The 18,933-nt window shown below is 47.3% G+C and overlaps 1 long non-coding RNA gene across 1 annotated transcript; it reads left to right on the top strand.

The window, feature by feature from the left end:
- The first annotated feature begins 601 nt into the window (after nucleotides 1-601).
- On the top strand, nucleotides 602-18,585 carry LOC109292650. The gene is made up of 3 exons (XR_002096163.1): nucleotides 602-2,227; nucleotides 9,157-9,161; nucleotides 18,575-18,585. It is a non-coding gene; the product is annotated as an uncharacterized LOC109292650 (long non-coding RNA).
- The last annotated feature ends 348 nt before the right edge of the window (nucleotides 18,586-18,933 follow it).

The raw sequence follows: 18,933 nt of genomic DNA, 5'->3' as shown, positions 1-18,933 counted from the left end.
CTTGGCCAAGGCAAGACTCCCTTGCCCACAAGATCATCCCTGCTGCACCTGTTGTATGGATGTACTGGAGACCCCAGACGTTGGCACCTCAGTCTGCCCCCGCCCCCACCGTTGGCTCTCTGCCGCCATGGCCAGGTACCCCACCCCAGAGCTGACGGCTGTACAAACAGTCTTGGGGAGCCGCGCTCTGCTCTCTTTGTTTAGCCAGCCACTTTGCTGCTAATTCCTCCTGAGCAGGTGGTGTTTGCTCTTTCCACTCAATGTTTGTTCTTAGTGAAACTGGCTGCAAAGCCTCTGCAGTTGCTGCTATTTATCTTCTTCCCCAGCTTGCTTTGTTAACGGCAGCCAGGTGAGTATGCCAGCGGTTAGGTCTCCCAGTGACTTGCTCCTGGATGGGAGACGTTAAGCATTTGCATTCATCTGCTTGGGCTGTGGCTCTCATACGATTGACCGAGGAGGCTCCGAAATTTCAGATAACTTCCTGCATTGTACATGCTCCGGGGAACATCAATGAGCTGCTAGAACCAAGGCAAGCCAGTGGTGCTGGGATTGCACAGCTTGTTGGGAATTTATTTTATGGTGCAATTTATTAAACTAGGGAGAGAAGGCTGTTTCTTCACAGCTGAATCTGTACCAGAACGTTTCCCTGACCTCCCTGTCATGCCCCAGAGCTGATGGGAAGTTTTGCAGCTCAGCCAAATTCATCTTTCAATTACATCTGGACTGATCTGGAGTGACTCCAGGGAAGTTAATAGAATTACTTTGGATTGATGCAAGTGTAACACAGCAGAGTTTGGCCTGTTTGGACCTATGCAATGAGCAATAGAGGAATCATAGAACTGATTTGTGATTATGTCAGGTGCTGGCTTGATTCAATTGGCATCCACAATTATGCAGAAAGAAATGGGCACTGAGTCTTGTTCGGTGTCACCCCAGGGAAGAGCATGGCACACATAAAAAGACCTTTGATTTGGGGAGTAGAGTGGAAGACCCAACTAAGTGGGTGTTGTAGGAGGTGCAGTGAAGGGCTGAGGATACTTAATGCCATTACTTGCATCCAGAGCAAGGGGGTTACACATGATGAACCTCTGGTTCTTTCTACCCACCTCTCATCCTGTCAGTGCCTGGTGACCAGCACTGGGACTACCGTAGTGCTAGAACCTAGCACCTCACTGCTCAGCTATTGAGCAATGTCAAAACTGCTCTGCCAGCCAACGCAGTGCAAATATCGGAGTAGGCAGGGCTACGGGAAAGTCTCAGGAGGCAGAAAGGGAATATATTTGCACAACAATGGCATGGCCGTTTCAGGATCTTTTCAAAAAATGGTTACAGCACATAACAAGCTACATAAATGGAGCGGCCACCTGCTTCGTAAAAAAACTCTGCCCTTTTATACTCCTTGGGCATTAGATAAACTGGAAACCTTTTTTTCCCCACCCACCCCCACACCTAAATAGGGCAGATTTACACAAATATACAGCTTATTAAAGAACTTAAAATAAAAACTCCATTTCATTTAAACATCACTGATTTCATGGGAATTAAAATAGCACCATGCAAGACAGAGTTCCAAGTATCCAGTTTAACAAAACAGGGAAAATTATCCCTTGTCACGATAGTACTTTAAGATAAATATTGTGGGTGCCATGATTTTTGTTAATGAGATCTTTATAAATAGATGAAGATGCTCCTATGAAGCCTGCAAGAACACGATCTGGACAGTGTCTGGTGTGACGGCTTCATCTTGGCTTGCGCAGCTGGCACTGGCACCCCCTCAGCTGCAAGAACAAGTCTTTAGAGCTTGAGTTAAAGACAAACTGAGTAGATGGTGGAAGTGATGGGCACACTTGTGCTCTCTGTGACACAGAGAGGAGAATCAGTGTTGAGCAGGGGATTACATACCTCCTCTGGACAACAGAAACTCACCTTGAGCATCTGAGGTCCCTGGCAATGACTGAATCCCTCATAGACCTTGCTTATAGTATAGCCACCATTCAAGAGTGACTTCAAACCCTCGGGGCTAACAGCCTGGATTGCAGGAGGACTGAAGGGCCAGGCCCACAAGCTCAGGTCTCTACCCAACGGGTGAACTGGTGGACTCAGGACAAAAACCAAACTCTTGAATGACTACTTCATGTTGGTACTCCACCAGTCCAAGGGGGTTAGCCTGCTTGACAGGCTACAGGATCATCATGGTGGGGGTGACCACCCTCCCACCGTTGGCATTGTGGGGGAACACCTACAAAGGCTAAATATCTACAAGCCAGCAGGACTGGAGGAACTACGCCTAAAAGAACCGGCCGACATCGTCACGCACTGATGGCAGAGTCATTTGAAGACTCGTGGCACTCAGGAGAGATCCCAGAAGACTGGAAAAAGGTCAATGGGGTACCCATCTTTAAGAAAGGGAGAAGGGAGGACCCAGAAAATTACAGGCCAATCTGTTTGACCTCAGTCCCTGGTAAAATCCTGGAGAAAATGATCACAGAACCCGTTACACACAGGCTATGAAACTTTGTGAACAGGCACAGAAAGGAAAGCACGATGCACCCCGACCTGGGCGTTATTACACATGACCTTTTCCTAGTTTAAACCTGTGAGTGCAATCACAATCAGGACTGCTTGCCTGCCTGCTGTACAGAATAGGCCAGTGACGTTAAAAACTCCTCTGCCCCTGGCATGAAGCGTCTTCTTGGGTGAAACTCGGACGCTCCTTAACAGAGCACAGTGGCATCGGAAGAGCAGCTCTACACAAAACTGTCCTCTCCACTGTTTTGCAAAGGGGAAAGCCTGCGGTCCTCCCTGTCGTAGTCGGAGGGATCCCAATGTGGTGATTAGAGCAACATTGCTCTTCTCTGCAGCTCCCACTTCCTCCTTCACCTCTTTTCCTGAATGACTGATGACTGTTACAGCTTTTATTTCAGTCCTGCCATTGCCTGGTACCGGCAGCCCAACATACCACACAGGCTGACGTCGTGCGAAGTGCCTTTCCTTCTGTGCTCCAAACAGACAGTGCGTGCGTTTGGTTTTGCATATGCTGTGGTTTCTCTCTTTCCTGCCTTCCTGCCCTCCCCACAACCTTGTAAAGCCTTCAGTATGTCACAATCTGTCAAACAACTCCTTGGGCCAGGTTTTTACAAGAATCCTACTCGATACCCAGTGCCAAATAACCTCTTTAAACAATAGTCCATGAAGTCTTGCATTGCCTATTAGTCTGCTCTTGCATGCCATATATAGGCAAAAGCTAGGGAATTCCCTGGCCCAGAAGAGTGTTTGAATGAGTGCATTGTTTCTCACAGCAGCTGAATGTATGCTGGGCATGTGAGCCGTATGCATCGCACCGTTATCTTTCCACTGATTCCACGCTGAAGTGTGGGCGGGCATACACATACAGGCTGGGCCCTGATGGATGCATTCCCAGAGATCAAAATGCAGGTGGCAGCGGTTCAAGTACATCACACACAATGACACAAGTTCCCAATGCAAAGCTAGCAGTCGTCAGGCCACAGCCAAATAAGGGCCTCATGGCTTTGGCCGAATTTAAAGAAATTTAAACAATAGCTGGATCACACTGGGATACGGCTCGATTCAGAGCAAGCTTTCCACGTAGCTTTTGGCAGTGCATGAGAATCGTCTGCTACGCAGGCAAACAAAATGCTGCATTTTTCTGGAGCAAAGGAAACTCTTGACGCAGTACAGCACATACACACCAACACGCAGAGGGACTTGCGAGCAGCAAGCCTGCGATGCAGTGCCGCGGCGACTGCACAGATTGCCTTTCACGTTCCCCAGCTCCACGCGGCAAGTGCCAGGGTGCGAGAGCTGCTACGGACCCTGCAGAAGTCAGCTGGGTGACCTTCCAGAGCGCTGTGCTCATTTCTTTCTAACCAGCATTTGTCAGCCTTCCTGCACCTCTCCAGTCCCTCGTATTTAGATGCCTTGCCCTTTTGTCCATCGTGTCCAGGCTCCCAGGTTTTCTGACATGCAGCTCCTCTCCTTGCTGCCAAGTGAGCTGGGATGGGACCCAAACAGATGCCTTTCACCGAGTGACTGTGTTGGAAAACCTTTACATAAAAGCTGATGCTTTGCTGCTTCCCCCTCGCCTCTGAATCCTGAAAATCTTCACTCTTCTTGCTCTAAAAAAGCTTTTCTAAGGAATCCCAGAATTGAGACTCAAAAGCACTGTCAAGAGCTGGATATAAAGACCTGAACTGGGGATGGAGCTCCAGGCAGGACTGAACTCTCCAATATGTGAGGCAGTAGATACACTAGGTCTCTGTCCTAACAAATATTTCCCAGTGTCATCACAACAGCTCCATCTCCACTGGCGAGAGCAGAGATGAGAACCGTAGTAGAGAGGGACATGTCGACAGTGGTGCCCCCTAACGCTATCTGCTTGAGAAGACACGGTGATTAAGCAGCGGCTGGAGGTGGGGGGCAGCCCGGCCTGGGCACCATTCCCCTGCCTGGGGTAGGGATGTGTTGGGGAAGAGTGGGGTGGGGGGATAGCACTGCTATGGGTGCAGGCTGCTCACATGTGTGTGCATGTCTGTGGCATCCCCCTGCCCATGGTGCCCTGGCCGGTTGCCCATGAAGCCCATCCGTAAGGCTGGCCTTGGTTATTATCCTCACTGAGACCGCACTGGGGGAAGAAATGATGGGAAAATGAATATTGACATCATGTTACGCTGTTATGCAATCCACCCACAGGGTTCAGACTTGCAAACAGGTCGGCTCCCATTTAAGTACCTAAGCAAAGTTGGCAGATTTTCAGAAGGGCTCAGCATCCATCAGCCTCTGCTGAAAATACACCAAATTCTTCTGAAAACTGTTCCAGAGGGACTATTTAAGACAACAGGGCCAAGTTGTGATTGATAATTAATATACCTCTTTTTTCAGGAAACAGGAAAGGCAGTGTCTGAGTTCACATCTCAGAGCAAGGGGCTTTGCACAAATGTGCCCCAAGGTGAAATTTAGCCTTATTCTTTCAACATACTATCTCTTATTGCACACAGTCCAAGAGATTCTGATCTCATTTACACTAGGATCCACCTGGAGCCATTCTCATTGAGTCCATGGAGCAGTTTGCACCAGAATGTGACCCACCGAATTACTGCATCCCAGTTCTCAAGCCAGCTGGAAATGCACGGTAAGTTCATGCTAGCTTATGCTATATTGCCCAACCATATAACAATAATAATGTTTCAGCTGGGATCTCTTGCTACGATCTCAGAAAGTCCTTCTTTGCACTGTGCACAGTGTTTGATCACATTTCCCGGTACGTGCCATTGCCCCTTGTAACCGCTCAAAGCAGCAGTCTGTACCATGCAGTTGCATTCTGCAGCTGACACCCAAACTACATCTTGGAGAGAGAAAAACAAGCTTTGAATCCCACCACCCAAGCAATCGCCAAGTGGCTCTCCCCGACTTCAATGGACTACATGTGTATTTAAAGGGAACCTGCTTTGATGGAAGGGGGGCCATGGTGAATACTACAGGCGTGCTCCTGAGTTGTCCCATAGTCCTAGAACTGGGGTGAGCCCTGAAACACAAAGGGAAAAAAAATCACTTGGTTTCAGGTTTTGGCTTGGATGGGAAATGACTTATGACCCAGGAAGCCCCCATCTGCAAAGTCTCCTTTTCCTTGAGTTGTATTTCAAGAAGACTTAATCATCCCTCTCCCTTCCTTGGCCATCTTCAAGGTGCAAGTACTTAGCCCATTCTTGTTTTCTAGGTACCTCGGGGTCTCTGATGGGCCTGTTCCCACGCACAAGCACCTGGAGGCCACAATTAAATGAGCTGCTATCATCTTTTGAATCAGTGGGAACAAGAAGGATTTGCTGGGTCTTGCTTCAGATACTCAGCAGATCTCCCTGGGCTCATCTTAGCCTGATGGACGCCTCTGGTATAGAACAGCTAAAGATATGACTTAAGTATTACATTACCATCAGTTGGTGCCTTTAATAGATACCGGTGTCTGCTCTTTCAGTGATCCTGCATGATAATAACAATGCCCTCTGCTGAATCTAACTAGAAGAACTCAACACTCCCACTCACAGCACTGACAGCTCCCAGTCATATGGTACAAATAATATTTAATGGACATTTTTACAGGAATGATTTGGAGATGGCAAAGTCTGGAAAAATTCCCAAAGCAAACACAGTACAGGAAAATTTATAAATGCCCATAAACGTGGTTTAAGAGTCCTTACAGTTGGTTCCCAGTACGCCAGACTGTTCAGTGTACTAGGTAAACTTCCCTCTTTGAATACGCGATGCCCAGCAATGCCGTTTCAGTTCAAAACACATCGACGAGGTGCCATTCATCAGCAGAGAGCAGATTTTGAAGAGAGGAACGGTCATCCCATGGGAACCTGCTTTGTCGGAAATGGTGCGAGGGTCGCTGGCAGAGCAAACACCTGCCCTGCGGTGGGAGACAAGGTCAGTGGGTGCCCAGAAAAGCAAAGAAGAGCTGAAGAAGTGGGGAGGAGAGCAAAGGGAATGCAAGATCCTGTTGATAACCAAACTAGACTGAGTTGCAAAGATGGGGACGCTGTTCTGGAAAGTGCTGAAGATCCCTTGATTTCAGAGGGATTTAAGTACCCCTTTAAAATGCAGGAGCCTATCAGTGATACACCATGCTAAATGGCATGTTTCCAGGCTGCCTGTTCTAGCAGCACTCACTATATTAAGGACACAACACATTTCACTTGTTTCGTGGCTTTGTGGGGACTTTAAATTTCAGCAACAACAGTAGGTCAAGGTTACATACTGCTGTAAGTGGGTGCAGCTTTATGAGCTTCAGGAAAGTGGCCTCTCTTTCACTCAGGTATAGGACACCCGAGAGATGAAACAGTGCTTTGTCTCTGCTCAAGCATGCTTTGCAACAGGCCACACAACTCAAGCCAGAACATCTTACTTCCTACCGCATACAAATGCAGGCTGGAAGGAGACGAATGCTGCGGGTCCCTGAGTCCGAGCGCTGTTCTAGTCAGAGTGGAAAACAAATCCAAACCAGCCAGTGCCTAAATTTGGCCTAATGAGTCATAGCAGGGACAGAATAATCATTACACTTAAGTAATCTGCCTTGTTTTCAACAGCTATGGGGTTTTTCCCACACCAAGGGCCGCAGGTCCCTGACTAGGCAAATGTGATTTTCAAAGCAAAGTTGCTAGAGGAATCTCTGTGCTCTGATCTCTCCAGAAGAGAGCGGTGGAGAGAGCCACAGGTAGTGAGGGTAAAGGTTGCCCCAGGTCGCCCTGGGAGGAAAAGTGTCTGTGGCCTCCAGACTTCCACAGCTGTAAGGTGGAGGAGCTATTTGAGAAGATCAAGTAGGCCCAGAAATGGAAAGTTACCCGTGTCATTGGGCAGCATGTTCCCAATTCAGATGAAGCTTCTTGGGAGCCCAGACTGGCCAGACCCGGTGCTACACCTTGTCAAATGTGCGGATCCTCTGTGGCGGCTCAGCAGCCCTTGATAGCGCAGCAGGGGCTATGTGAAAGCAAAGGCCGCCAGGACCGCTAGTGGGAGCATGCAGCGAAGGGTTGTCCACTCCTAAGCGCAGGTATTACTGGCTGATGAATGCGTGTCCAAGGTCCCCTGTGCCCAACCCACAGAGGACATGAGCTCGCCAATGGTCATACACAATAGGTGGAGTAAGAAATGGTCCTTGCACCTTCACCACCTACTCACATTCTCACCTCCCCCTGGCCCGTGGCATGTTCAGTTAATAGAAAATGCCAGTGACCGCCAAGGAAGCTTGTTACATTCAAGTAAAATCGTGTAAATTCTGCTCCTGTAAAATCCTGCTTGGTTGTATCCTTGCTGATTAACGACAACCACTGGTGGTAGAAAGCTGCAGTTTTTGTGGCACTGCCACAGCAAGAAGAACGGTGACAACTGCATATTTGCTGGAGCTCTAAGAGTTACCCGCTGCTGCTTCTGCAGCTCAGTATAATACAGAGGCATAAATTCTTCACCACGAGACCATTTTCTTAATAAAGTGCCTGTGCCGGGGGCCAGTATTATTGCTGGGTTGGAAACACTGAATGTCTCCATGTGCATTTCATTAGCATGCGCTTGCTTTGCTCCCACAGATGCTTTACAGGAGAATCTGTGCCAGCACCGGAGCCCAAGTGTCACCCAGTGAAACCCAAAAGCCACATCCATTTTTAGAGTGCGTTTGCCCAAAGAGATGTTGCATTATCTGAGCACCACGTAAGGGAACAAAATGAACTGAGGCTCCCCCGGCCACTTATTTACCTTCTGTTTAAACAGTCTTTCAAGTTCTCTCCTGCGCACCCTTCACTTGGCACCTTGCGTGGTGTTGGAGAGGCTATTTTTAAAAGCATGCTGCTGGCTTTTATCTCAAGCTGCCTGAATCTTTTTTTCCCCCCTCCCCAGCCCTTGTGGTCCTCAACTTATTTTAAAGACGTTTGGCAGATAAAAGCGGAGAGGAGAGATAGGGCAAAGGCAGCGAGCTTGGCCTGGCAAGCTGGGAACTGGGGAGGGGGTGGGAAACAAACACATAAAAAAGTACCTAAATACTTCCTGGAATCACCGGTGAGTCAGCGCGGGCCCAATCCCAACGGTCTGATGGGAAAAATGAAACCTGCCGCTTTAGACAAAATAAAGGTTTACTTGAGTGAGGATGGCAGAATTGGGCGATGTAAATCCCACATTCTCTTTGTGTTGTTACCATCACAACCCAGGGCAACAAACACGCTCAGGAATTAATGCTTTGGCAGCATCCAGGACCAATAGCTCTGGAGGGCGAAGCTTTCCCTCCTAGCTCATCCTAGGCAGCCTCTCTAAGTCTGCCCCTGCACCCATGGGCCCGAGTCCTCGCCTTAAACACCCTTTGAAAGTCATTTCCTTGTGGCAGGCTCTCAAATGGCACATGCGCCAATTCTGATCTGATTCACGCCGGTGTAAATCGGGGCAGGGCTACTGCAGTCAATGGGGGGCTGCCCATGTGCAAAGTGAGGGTCAGGCTAGGATCAGGGATTCATACTGACCGCTCTCACCCAGGGAGCGCCAAGCCCCTGTCACTGTTAGGAGGATACATGAGAGAGCCAGGGAATGCTATGCAGCTGTTTGAAAAGCCAGTTTCCATGTGCATGCTGCAGTCGAACACCAGACCAGGCCAAAAATCAGCATCTGTGCTCTGAGCCTAGGGTGGATCGGTCAAACACCCAGCAGTGCCCAGGCAGCAACATAAAAGTGAGTCAAGAGGAAAGCAAGCCTGGTGCCAGGAACCTAAACAGCTGATCCCAAACAGCTCGGGATGCAATACAGGCCCCTAAATCTAGTGAGTGGAGGATTACGGGATGTGATCCAATCTAATGTACAATAAACTCAGTTGTGAAGTATCCTGCCTCTGCTCTGACAAGCTTTCTTCATCCCCAGTTCCCATTTCCCTTTTTACACCTTCCCTCTCTCACCCTCCTGGTCCCCTACACATGGCAGGAGCCTGCAAAGCTGCTGCTTGTCCTTCACAAGTCCCAATGCCTGTAGCACACTTGCTAATGGAAAGGCGAGTGATTTGCTTCTGCTGAGCTGAAGCATTTCTGTGTCCCTCACAAACTTGCTTGCTCTCGTCAAGCCGAAACTGCAAATTCCAGGGTGCAGATGCTCGTCCCTATGGCACACGTACGCAGTGTTGAGTGACAGCACGTGGGCCCTGGATTGAGGCTCGCAGGTGCTCCTACAATAACAATAGTGCTAACACTCCTGCGCTGTTCTAGGTCCAGCTGCACTGATACGAAATTCAGGCAAAACCCCAAGGATTCTGCTGCTTGGACCAGACCTCGCTCTCCTTCTCCTGAGATCCAAATCCGGCTGCATACTCACATAAACTGATCCACTGATAAGAGAAGACAGGATCAGGCACCTTCTTAGTACGTTTCATTAAAGCACTGGCTGAATTTGCCTGCTTGACATGCTTTATAATCAGCCCAGCAAACTGGGAAGGTAGGATCTGTGCTGGACGGAAGGCGCGGTGCAGTGACTGGTACCAGGCAGAGTGCTGCGCCCCTTGGTTAGGGGGCACAGAGCACGCAGTGGAAAGGGCTGCATGGGGCAGAGACAGCAACTGCAAGCTGACAAATTACAGCAAGTTTTGCAAGAATGATATGATAAACCCAGAGTCAAAAAAAATGTGTTGGGTAGACAAGTTCTCCCTTGCACCTGTCTTCAGTTCTTTCATGGCCCGAGCCCCCTTCTTGCATTTCAACCGGGCTATATGCTTCTGCCATGGAAAGCCACCACTGACGAAAGAAATCTTTCCTGTCATGCAGCTGCTGAAGAGGAAACAGCCTCTTCCAGGTGCTGGTGACTCCATAAGCAGCAGTGAGACCTCAAGGCTGGTTGAGCAAGCTGGTGCTATGGTAGCTAAATACCACAGGACTGATAATCCTGGGAAGAGTGTTGGGACATGGCCAAGCAGAGATGGGCAGAAGCTGCAAATGTAGCTCCAAACAGCGTTTGGAGATATTCTGGTCTGAGGTTTTGACTTTGGCCTACCTCCACTAATGGTAAGACTCTTGGTGCTGACTTGAATCGTGCAGCTGTGGATTCCTCTACATGCCTTCCACCCCTTCCCCAGCTCCATCTCCAGGTGTGCAGCAAGGTAAGCTCAGCCAGGGCACGGTTTTGAAAATGAATGGGTTCAACTGAAGAGCCCATAAAACCGTAAGTGCAGCCAGACAGGAGCTGTCGATAGATGCTTGTGAGAGGTCAGTGGAGTGCACAGCCAGAGCAGAGGCCTGGTGATGGGCCGCAGAGACAAGGCGAAGGCATTTTGAATCCGAACCAAGAGGAGAAGGGGTTTCTATCCAGCCCATGACAGCAGGGGAAAAGGGCGGTTGCAGGAAAAGCAAGATGAGATTAGCCAGGCCATAACACAAAAACAGCCAATGGGTGAAGCAAAATGTGCTGGAGATAACAAGCTGGTTACACAGCTGGCAGATGGCAATGGAACAGGTAGCGAAGACGGGAACAAAACCCCATGCACTAAAAAGCGTAATGGACAGCTTTAAAGACCATTTTCAATCGTTTTTTCCCAGCCTGCGGGTGTGGACACGAGAGTTGCTGCAAAGGAACAGATCCTGGTTGTAAGGATCAGACACATTATCTACGCTCCCCAGCTCCCTGCCCACCATCAGTGCTACCGCAGCACCATGTGTGTAGGCGATGGGGAGCCAGGTTGCACTGAGCAATCTGCCGCTCCTGGATGAAGTGACTTGGGCCATGGACACCCAGCCAGAACCCCAGTATAACTTGCATCTGTGCATGTTTTGCTGAGGCTCCAGTGTGGGAGTGCTCCTGGCTGGCCTCCTGTCTGCTGTCACTCTTGGCGTTCAGGCTGCTCGGGTCTGTGCGCTCTCCGGGGCCATTGCCTGCGACCAGCCCCCCTGGAACGCAAGTGCAACACAGAAAGAACAACTCAAATTCATGTTCAGTGGTGAAATCTTAGAGAGGTTTACTGTTTCCTAAGAGTGCACTAGCTGGTCTGCATAGCCATCTACCCAGCTCAGCAAAACTACCCAGAAACAAAGGTAGGTGCAGCCCATGGTCCCCAAAGTAGCTACAAGAAGGCAAGTCTTGTAACCCCCATGTGTATAGCCAAGACACCCTGCCCCGTGCCAGTTCTTGTCTTTCTTCCTATTGAGATGTCCCTTTTTCACTTGTCTCCGTGCCAAGTCCAGACACTGGCAGATCATCCCTTGCCAGCTTTGGACATCTGTAGAGTTCAGACATCTACAGTTCACTCCCTTCCACGTTTGGGCATTTACAGCTCTCCTCTGGTGGTCCCTACTTTACTAGCAAGTTCTTACTTTATAGTTTTCAGGTTGTTCAGCTACTTGTTTTCCTATTCTCCTTGAATTAGTATTTTTGTTCACTGCACTCTATTGTAGATAATGTACAGAAGAAGCTTAATCTGAATTTGCTTCCCCAAATGATTCCTTGGTTCAAGAAACAAACAGCTGCTATTGTATATAGTTCTACACAAAAAAAGGGAAAAAATACCAGAGCACTTACTTGAAATGCCAGGGTTTTCGTGCTGTTACCAAAATCCTCTCCATATTCCTTTAAGTGGCCATGTACTTTAGGCAGGGAAAACCCATAACCAATGTACTTGGCAGACTAGACAAAAAAGGGTCATAATGGCATCTTAAAATTTGCCCTTTCTAAAGCCAGGGAAAAGCAAAGGCAGGCCAGCCTGTGGGGGCTGCTGTTCTCTGCACTGCCCTACTCCCCTCTTCTGTCGCAGGTGGGTTCTCCAAAGACAAAATCGAGATCCTCATAAGGACGAGACCCTCAGATCCATTTAACTGGAGCTGGTCAGGAAACAGAATATCTGGCCAATGGGAAATGCCAACGTTTTGAAATTTCTCTCAACCCAAATTGAGACAAAAAGTAAACTTCAACAACAACAAAAATCTGTGGAAATTTCAAAATGGTTCATTTCGTATACATTGAAACATCCTTGTTAAAACACTTTATTTTGATGAGGTCCAAAGATTACAGTAGAAAATACTAAATATGTGCTGTTCATTTTAATTAAAAAGTGCTAAGACCCAAAACACAACAAGAAAAATCAAAACTAAACACAAACAGGAAGTGAAAACAAAGTGAGACTTGAAATGAAGCGCTCTGTTTTGCTTTGAAGAGCTTTAAAACTTTTTCCATTCCAAATATTGTCAGTAGATTCCCCCCAGATGGTTCAGTTTTGGTCCCGCTGGGGAACAAGTGTTCCCTCCAAAACCTCTCTCCCAGGTCTGTACATTACTGATCTGAGTTTGGAGCAGCCTTGTACAGAGCTGAGCAAAGCTGACACAAAATGAATCTGTTTTCTCATTAAAGCCACTGAACTGTGACGCTCTTTTGAAGCTTATGAACCTGCATGATGGTGGCTGCGTATGTAGATCTGTTCTCTTGGACTCCAAAACTCTTTTCATACAGCCAAAGCCACCTGGACAAAATAATTACGGACAATCGTGGGGAGAAGGGAAGTGCCTTCTTGAAATGACTAATGACCAACAGAAGGAAAATGACATATCTGCTTCCTTGACCACAAAGTGCATTTCCTGAAGCATTACTGAAGCGCATTAGCCAGGGTTATCAATCTCAGTTGCTGCTGATAAGGGAACTTTATCAAGGGACTCTCACTAATGAGCCTCAATTGGCAATAGCAGATTAACCGGGAGCAGACATGTGCCTGCTATTAGGTGTCATTTTTAATGGGCTGCAAGTCATTGGAAAGATAATTTTTAGTATGCCTTCAGGTGTGCCAACACAGAAAGGCCCTACAGAACCTACCGTGATGTTCAGACCAGATCCCTCCTCTTCCCCTAGTGTAAATCTTCCATTCTCAGTGGATCATTTTACTGTGTCCCATTACTGGGATTTTGTTCTGGAGCTCTGTCAGATCCAGGGTGCCCCTGCGGAAGAAGGAACTGGAATTACTTTGGTCCTGCATGAACAGAAAGCTTCTGCAGGCAAGGTAGGTTATGCAACACAATTGCAAGGTCTTTGGGGCATGGACCATTATTTGCACTGGGTCCCATTCTGTGCCTCACTAGGTGCTATAGCAATGCAAATAAGTAATACTAATAATGATTTCCTCTCTGCTTACTCATCACTCTCTTCATCTGTGTGGCAAGATGCCCACAAGGGAAACAGGTGGCTTGACTTGACTATTTTACAGTCCAGACGTTTGTCACCTACTTACCAGAGACCTGAAAAGGGAAACTGAATTAGGGATTGGTGCCCTCTTCCTCTTTTGTTTCTATTTTATGTATAGAGATTGTGGCTCTAGAACATCCAAATTCAAACCTCATTCTGGTTTGAGGCTCATGCTGAAGGCTGCCTCCAAGACACTCAGCTGCAGATAGGACTATCTGGCTGTTCAGGGTTTTTTTCCAAAAAATATTTATTTATCTCTCTCTCTCTATATATATATATAAATAAATATTCATCTATACCTCAACCAACCTGTCTTGTGACCAATATGGTTCACTTGACAGTCCAAAACACACCTTTACAGTTACATCATTCTCATTCCCATTACAATAACTGCACCACACATCCATGTACCCACGCTCCTGTGTGCCCATGCACCTGTCACCATTACAATTATGGAAAGAAGCACCTTAGTGTCCTCCCTTCACCCCCACTCCAACTCCCCCTCCTGTTTCCACAGTCCTTTCACTAGTCCTTGTACTTGTTGTCGTCATTGTCTCCATCGCCATCATTGTCATCCTCCTACTCTGGTACTGCCTGTATGCCAGGGAGGTGTGGAGGAGACAAACCATACTCCTCCTGATGTCAAGGGGTCAAGACCTCGACCAGAGAGGCAGTTCGGTATAGACACTTGACCAAGCAGCAAAGGACCCTGGCAGCACACTTTGACCAGTTCATCTCCTGCTTCAGGATCTCCCTGTGGAAGAGCAGGAACTTGTACATGAACAGACACACAAATGTAGTCAAGGGCTGCATCAAAGTGGGACTGAGTGAGATGTACTCACACTACAGGAAGACGGTAGAAGACGACAGAGAAGAGATGGTGGAGATCATAAGGAAGAGAGGGGACTGGCAACAACGATGGTGATGATCTGGGGGGTCAAAGGCAGCTGGATGTGGTGCTAGCTGCATCCCTCCCTTGTATGGCACCAGTGTACCAATCCTGACCTGCTCTTAGGCTATGGTAGGCCTTTGCTTTGACAGTTCATAATACAGCAAATATTTTTAAAAAACAAAAACCCTCAACAGCACAGGCCCAGTTTTGCAATAAAATTCCTTTACAGTTCACCATCCAGATTGTCTCAACTTCTCCTGACAGCTGATGAGGTCAAGGAATACATTATACTAACTAAACAAGCAGATTGGGTAGCTGTCACACTACATCCTACTTGTGACCTACCCTTTAAAAGAAGGCTTACCACTTTAACCCTACCCTTTAAAAGAAGCCTAAATTGGAGACAAAGTGTAACAGGCTTCTTGCTAACAGCAATCAGAGGATAATGAGAATTATTTGGGGTTTGCATGTTACAGCTCCCTACAGTATTGCACATGGGCATAAAACATCACCATTCAGTTCTTTTTGCTGAAAAGGATGATTTTTTCCTCTTCATCGTATGAAAGGGATTGGGCTCTGTGCAAGAGGATCTGCAGAATTTAATCATGTCAGTGATCAAGCTAGGTCCTTTCAAGCTTTAAAATCTATAAACCTAGGTTGTCACTGAAATTGTCCTCTATTTTTCTGACTAGTTCTTTGTAAAGTTTGTAAAGGAAAGGAAAAGAAAAAGATATCTTTCATGTAAACCCAGATGAGCCCTCTCAAAACAAGCTCCTGTGTCTGAGAAGCCTATTGCACTTGTAGTTTATATTTGCCTGGGGTTTCTCAACATTCACAGTGACATCTCCATCCCTTTCAAAGGCAGAAGGGGAGGGCTCAGGTAAATAGGGGCTATCTACTAGTGAGGTGACTGGGGACTGGCCAAAGAAGCCCTGGGCTAGCAACATATGTCATTTGACCCTGGAAACTGCACGTGTTATTCCTCTCTTTTCCAGGCTGGGATTTGAGGGAGAGTTTCCAGCAGGATAAGCTAGCTAAATATTCTGAGAAGCAAATCCTCTGACACCTTTTCTGGAGGGAAAGAGCTCCTGAATAGACACAAAAAATTGAAGCTTAAATAAACCAATGATCTGAAACAGATGCACCAGGTCCTTTTAATGCCCCCAGTTTTGAAGTGGTAAATCTAACACTTTTTGGTTTATGAATAGGCACAATTTGTACACTCAGTAAAACATGGGGAAAGTGCCTGACATTTACTTACTGTGCCAGGACTTCTGTGATCCCTGATTGTAATATCCTGCAAACAACACAGCTGAAATTACCTGCATGTTTTCCCATTAGTCAGACATAAAGGCCATGTTCTGGCATTGATTTCTATGCAGAATCCCATCAGCCGATTAACAGCACGATATATAGCATGTATTAATCAGAAAGCTGCATTCCCAGTAAGGCTCCATTCTTACCTGGCCTGCAGTTCTGAGCTACTAATTACTACTATGCTAAACATGATTGTTTGTTATGATGAATTAAGTTAGTCTTTGGAGGTCTTGAAACACAAATCAACCTTCTTTTTTTATTCCGTAGAATAAATATGTTCTTCACATATAAAGGAGAGAATGTATATTTATCCTTCTTAATAACTGTGGTAATAATGTTTTAAGTCTAGCACTTTCAAGTGGAGCAATCAGGTGTCCCAAATGTAGAGATTGCTGCGTTCTTCACAAGGGTCTGGCTGCTCTATAGTTAGCTACAAGTGAGGGGCATCACTCCATGTGTTTGTGATGATAGCCAAATGACAAGCTGATAGGGTATTTAGGGCACTGCGCATTCAGTTGGCGTTATCTAACTATGGCCAGGAGTTTCAAGCATCAGACCATACTCTGGGGCATTTTAGTCTTGAGTCGCAGTGCTCTTTCTCTGACAAGAATGTGTTGCTAAGCAAGCCAGCTGGGGAACCAGCGTTAGCCCAGGGATAGACTGAGGCTATCCAATTCATTTTGTGTATTGGCAAGGAAATGGTGGAAAAGACATGGTGCTTCAGCATCAGATGGTTTGGCTTTCCCCCTCTGATGTCCGGGTTATTTTGTGAGTACTAAAAACCAATCTCATGATCCTGTTCTGGGCCTGCTCTGTCAGGAAAGAAAGAAAACAGAAGCTATAAGCATAAAGCAGCAAGCATTTCTCTTGACCGGTCCTGGCGTTAGCAATGATTATTGGACTAAGTCAGCAATAACAAATTGCTTTTTTCTTAACTTCAGACTTGTCACATGGGTGTGCAGAAGCTAACGCCAGTGCACAGAAATGCTGCACCAGGAAGCTTTCTCATCTCAATGGTCAGAAAAATAAGGGAGGCAGCACGCTTTCCCAGGGACTTCATCCTCCTAAGCCAGTGGTTCTCAACCTGTTTAGGCTAGAGGCACCTCATTAGCTTCAAGATGCCCTCGGAAAATGCCAATTCTTAGTTTTCGCTGTTTTCTTTTGGCTACAGAAAAACAACCGAACAATTCTTCTTTTGCAAAGAGCTAAGGAATGATGACAACAGAGTGCTATTAACTCAGTGAATTCCTGTTTGAAATCTCTAGGCTGTTTTTGTGAAATGTGCTGATATACCAAACAGTGCTGACATGGCGTGCCACCCTAGGATCTCAAGGCACCCCAGGGTGCAACACCTTTGCTGAGAATCACTGTCCTAAGCCATGACCCATATTATCAGAGCAGTCTGTGTAAACAACAGCAGCAACCCCTTCTGATTCAAGAGTTTCATGCATTTATTAAGCTATTTGGTTCTAGTCTCTCTCTAAGCATTTTTAAAGCATCCATCACTAATCTCCTTCCAAAATGAGCTGCCTGCATTAACTTAGGACATGATCCTGCACTAGTTAAGACAACCAGTGCTGGGGCTGGAAGGATTATTTGTGGGAGGGCTGAGGAGCTACTTGATGAAGGTATCTGCACACCTAGGGTCCTACAACCCTGCTCAATCCTGAACTCCCACGAACGTCTATACGCTTTTGAGGCCAGAGTTGTCCCCAAACCAACACCTCTCCCCTCCAGGAAGGTTTAGATGAGAATCCAGACAGGATAGCTCTGCCCAACAGTCACTAACACTCAACACTGTGGAGTTTATTAACTGCACCAGGCCTCATTGCTGCCAGGCAGATGCAATCCATACCACAGAGAGATGCAGCGCTCTTCCAACACTTCATCTACTGATTCATGTTTTTAATGACTAAGGACTGAAGCTGGAGCAGAGAGTGGGTATCAAGACTTCCCCAGACCATAAAGCTTTCACAGGAGAATTTATCAGTGGAAGGAGGTGAAGGAAACCAGGGAGGTTTTTAAGAGCAACACAAATTCTTATCAGTGACTGGCCACAGATTTAACCCCTGACTAAAGGGCAGCTATTTAGGAGGCACTTGGCAACTAGCAATTTTGCCATGTGAGAAGAATGCTGCATGTATTCAAACCAAGCGGTTTTAAAGGACGCAGCTCATGACATGGGTCTGAGAAAACCAGATTCTCTGCTCAGTGGATCCAGCTGTGTGCAATCAAACACAAAGCTGAGCAGCGCTCATGTCCCAGAAGGCTCTTTCCAGTTCCTATGCTGAGCCCAGCTCGACTGTACCAAAGATTTGAGGCCAGTAAGACTGCTAGTAATGAGAGAGAAAGAGAGAGACTTTCTAAAGGGATGGTTTCCTCCTTGGTTGCATTGCAACTACTTGGACCTTACCAGGCACTTCAACATGCAGTTGCTCTTCAGAAAGTATCCTCTGCATGCAGCATCCTAGTGCAGGACACGTTCAGCCTGCTTTCCCGTGCTCGAGAGCCTCATCCCACTCACATAGTCTTGCTCAAACCAGAAATGGAGGCAGAGAAGCTCCCCCCTGCCGCCACCATTGAGCTCTCTGGCTAGGTACAGACATTCAAATAGCCCAAGGCGGAACGGATCTAAGTTGCATGGTTTTCTGTAAGCTGCATAGCCTGGAGGAGTAGTGTGCAGAGGATGTTGTAAAGACATACCCTTGGAGAAGCAGGAAGCAGAGGAGAAGGCAGGAGAGTGTTCACTGCCTGGAACAGCGGAAAATCAGAGAGTCTGCGCCTTTGCACAAAGGAGTAGATGGTACCATGAAGCATAACGTGCAGGGGCATGGAAGGACACGGCTCCTGAAAAGACACTTTGAAGGAGGAGGGCAAGCTGCCCAGAAGGCAACGGAGGTCCAGTCTGCAGCACGTTGCTCACGGGACTGGGAATCTTTAGTCTCAACCCCTTCCTGCCCATTCCCTGTTGTGGCTCACAGCAGGCTGGATCTGCAGGGAGCAGTTTGGTACCCAGTCCTCAGGCAAAGCAAAGG

Source organism: Gavialis gangeticus, unplaced genomic scaffold (genome assembly GCF_001723915.1).
Source record: "Gavialis gangeticus isolate Ggan-Ray unplaced genomic scaffold, GavGan_comp1, whole genome shotgun sequence".
NCBI classification, from domain to species: Eukaryota; Metazoa; Chordata; order Crocodylia; family Gavialidae; genus Gavialis; species Gavialis gangeticus.
The sequence above is the reverse complement of the archived record's forward strand: the minus strand, read 5'-3'. Positions and strand labels throughout refer to the sequence as shown.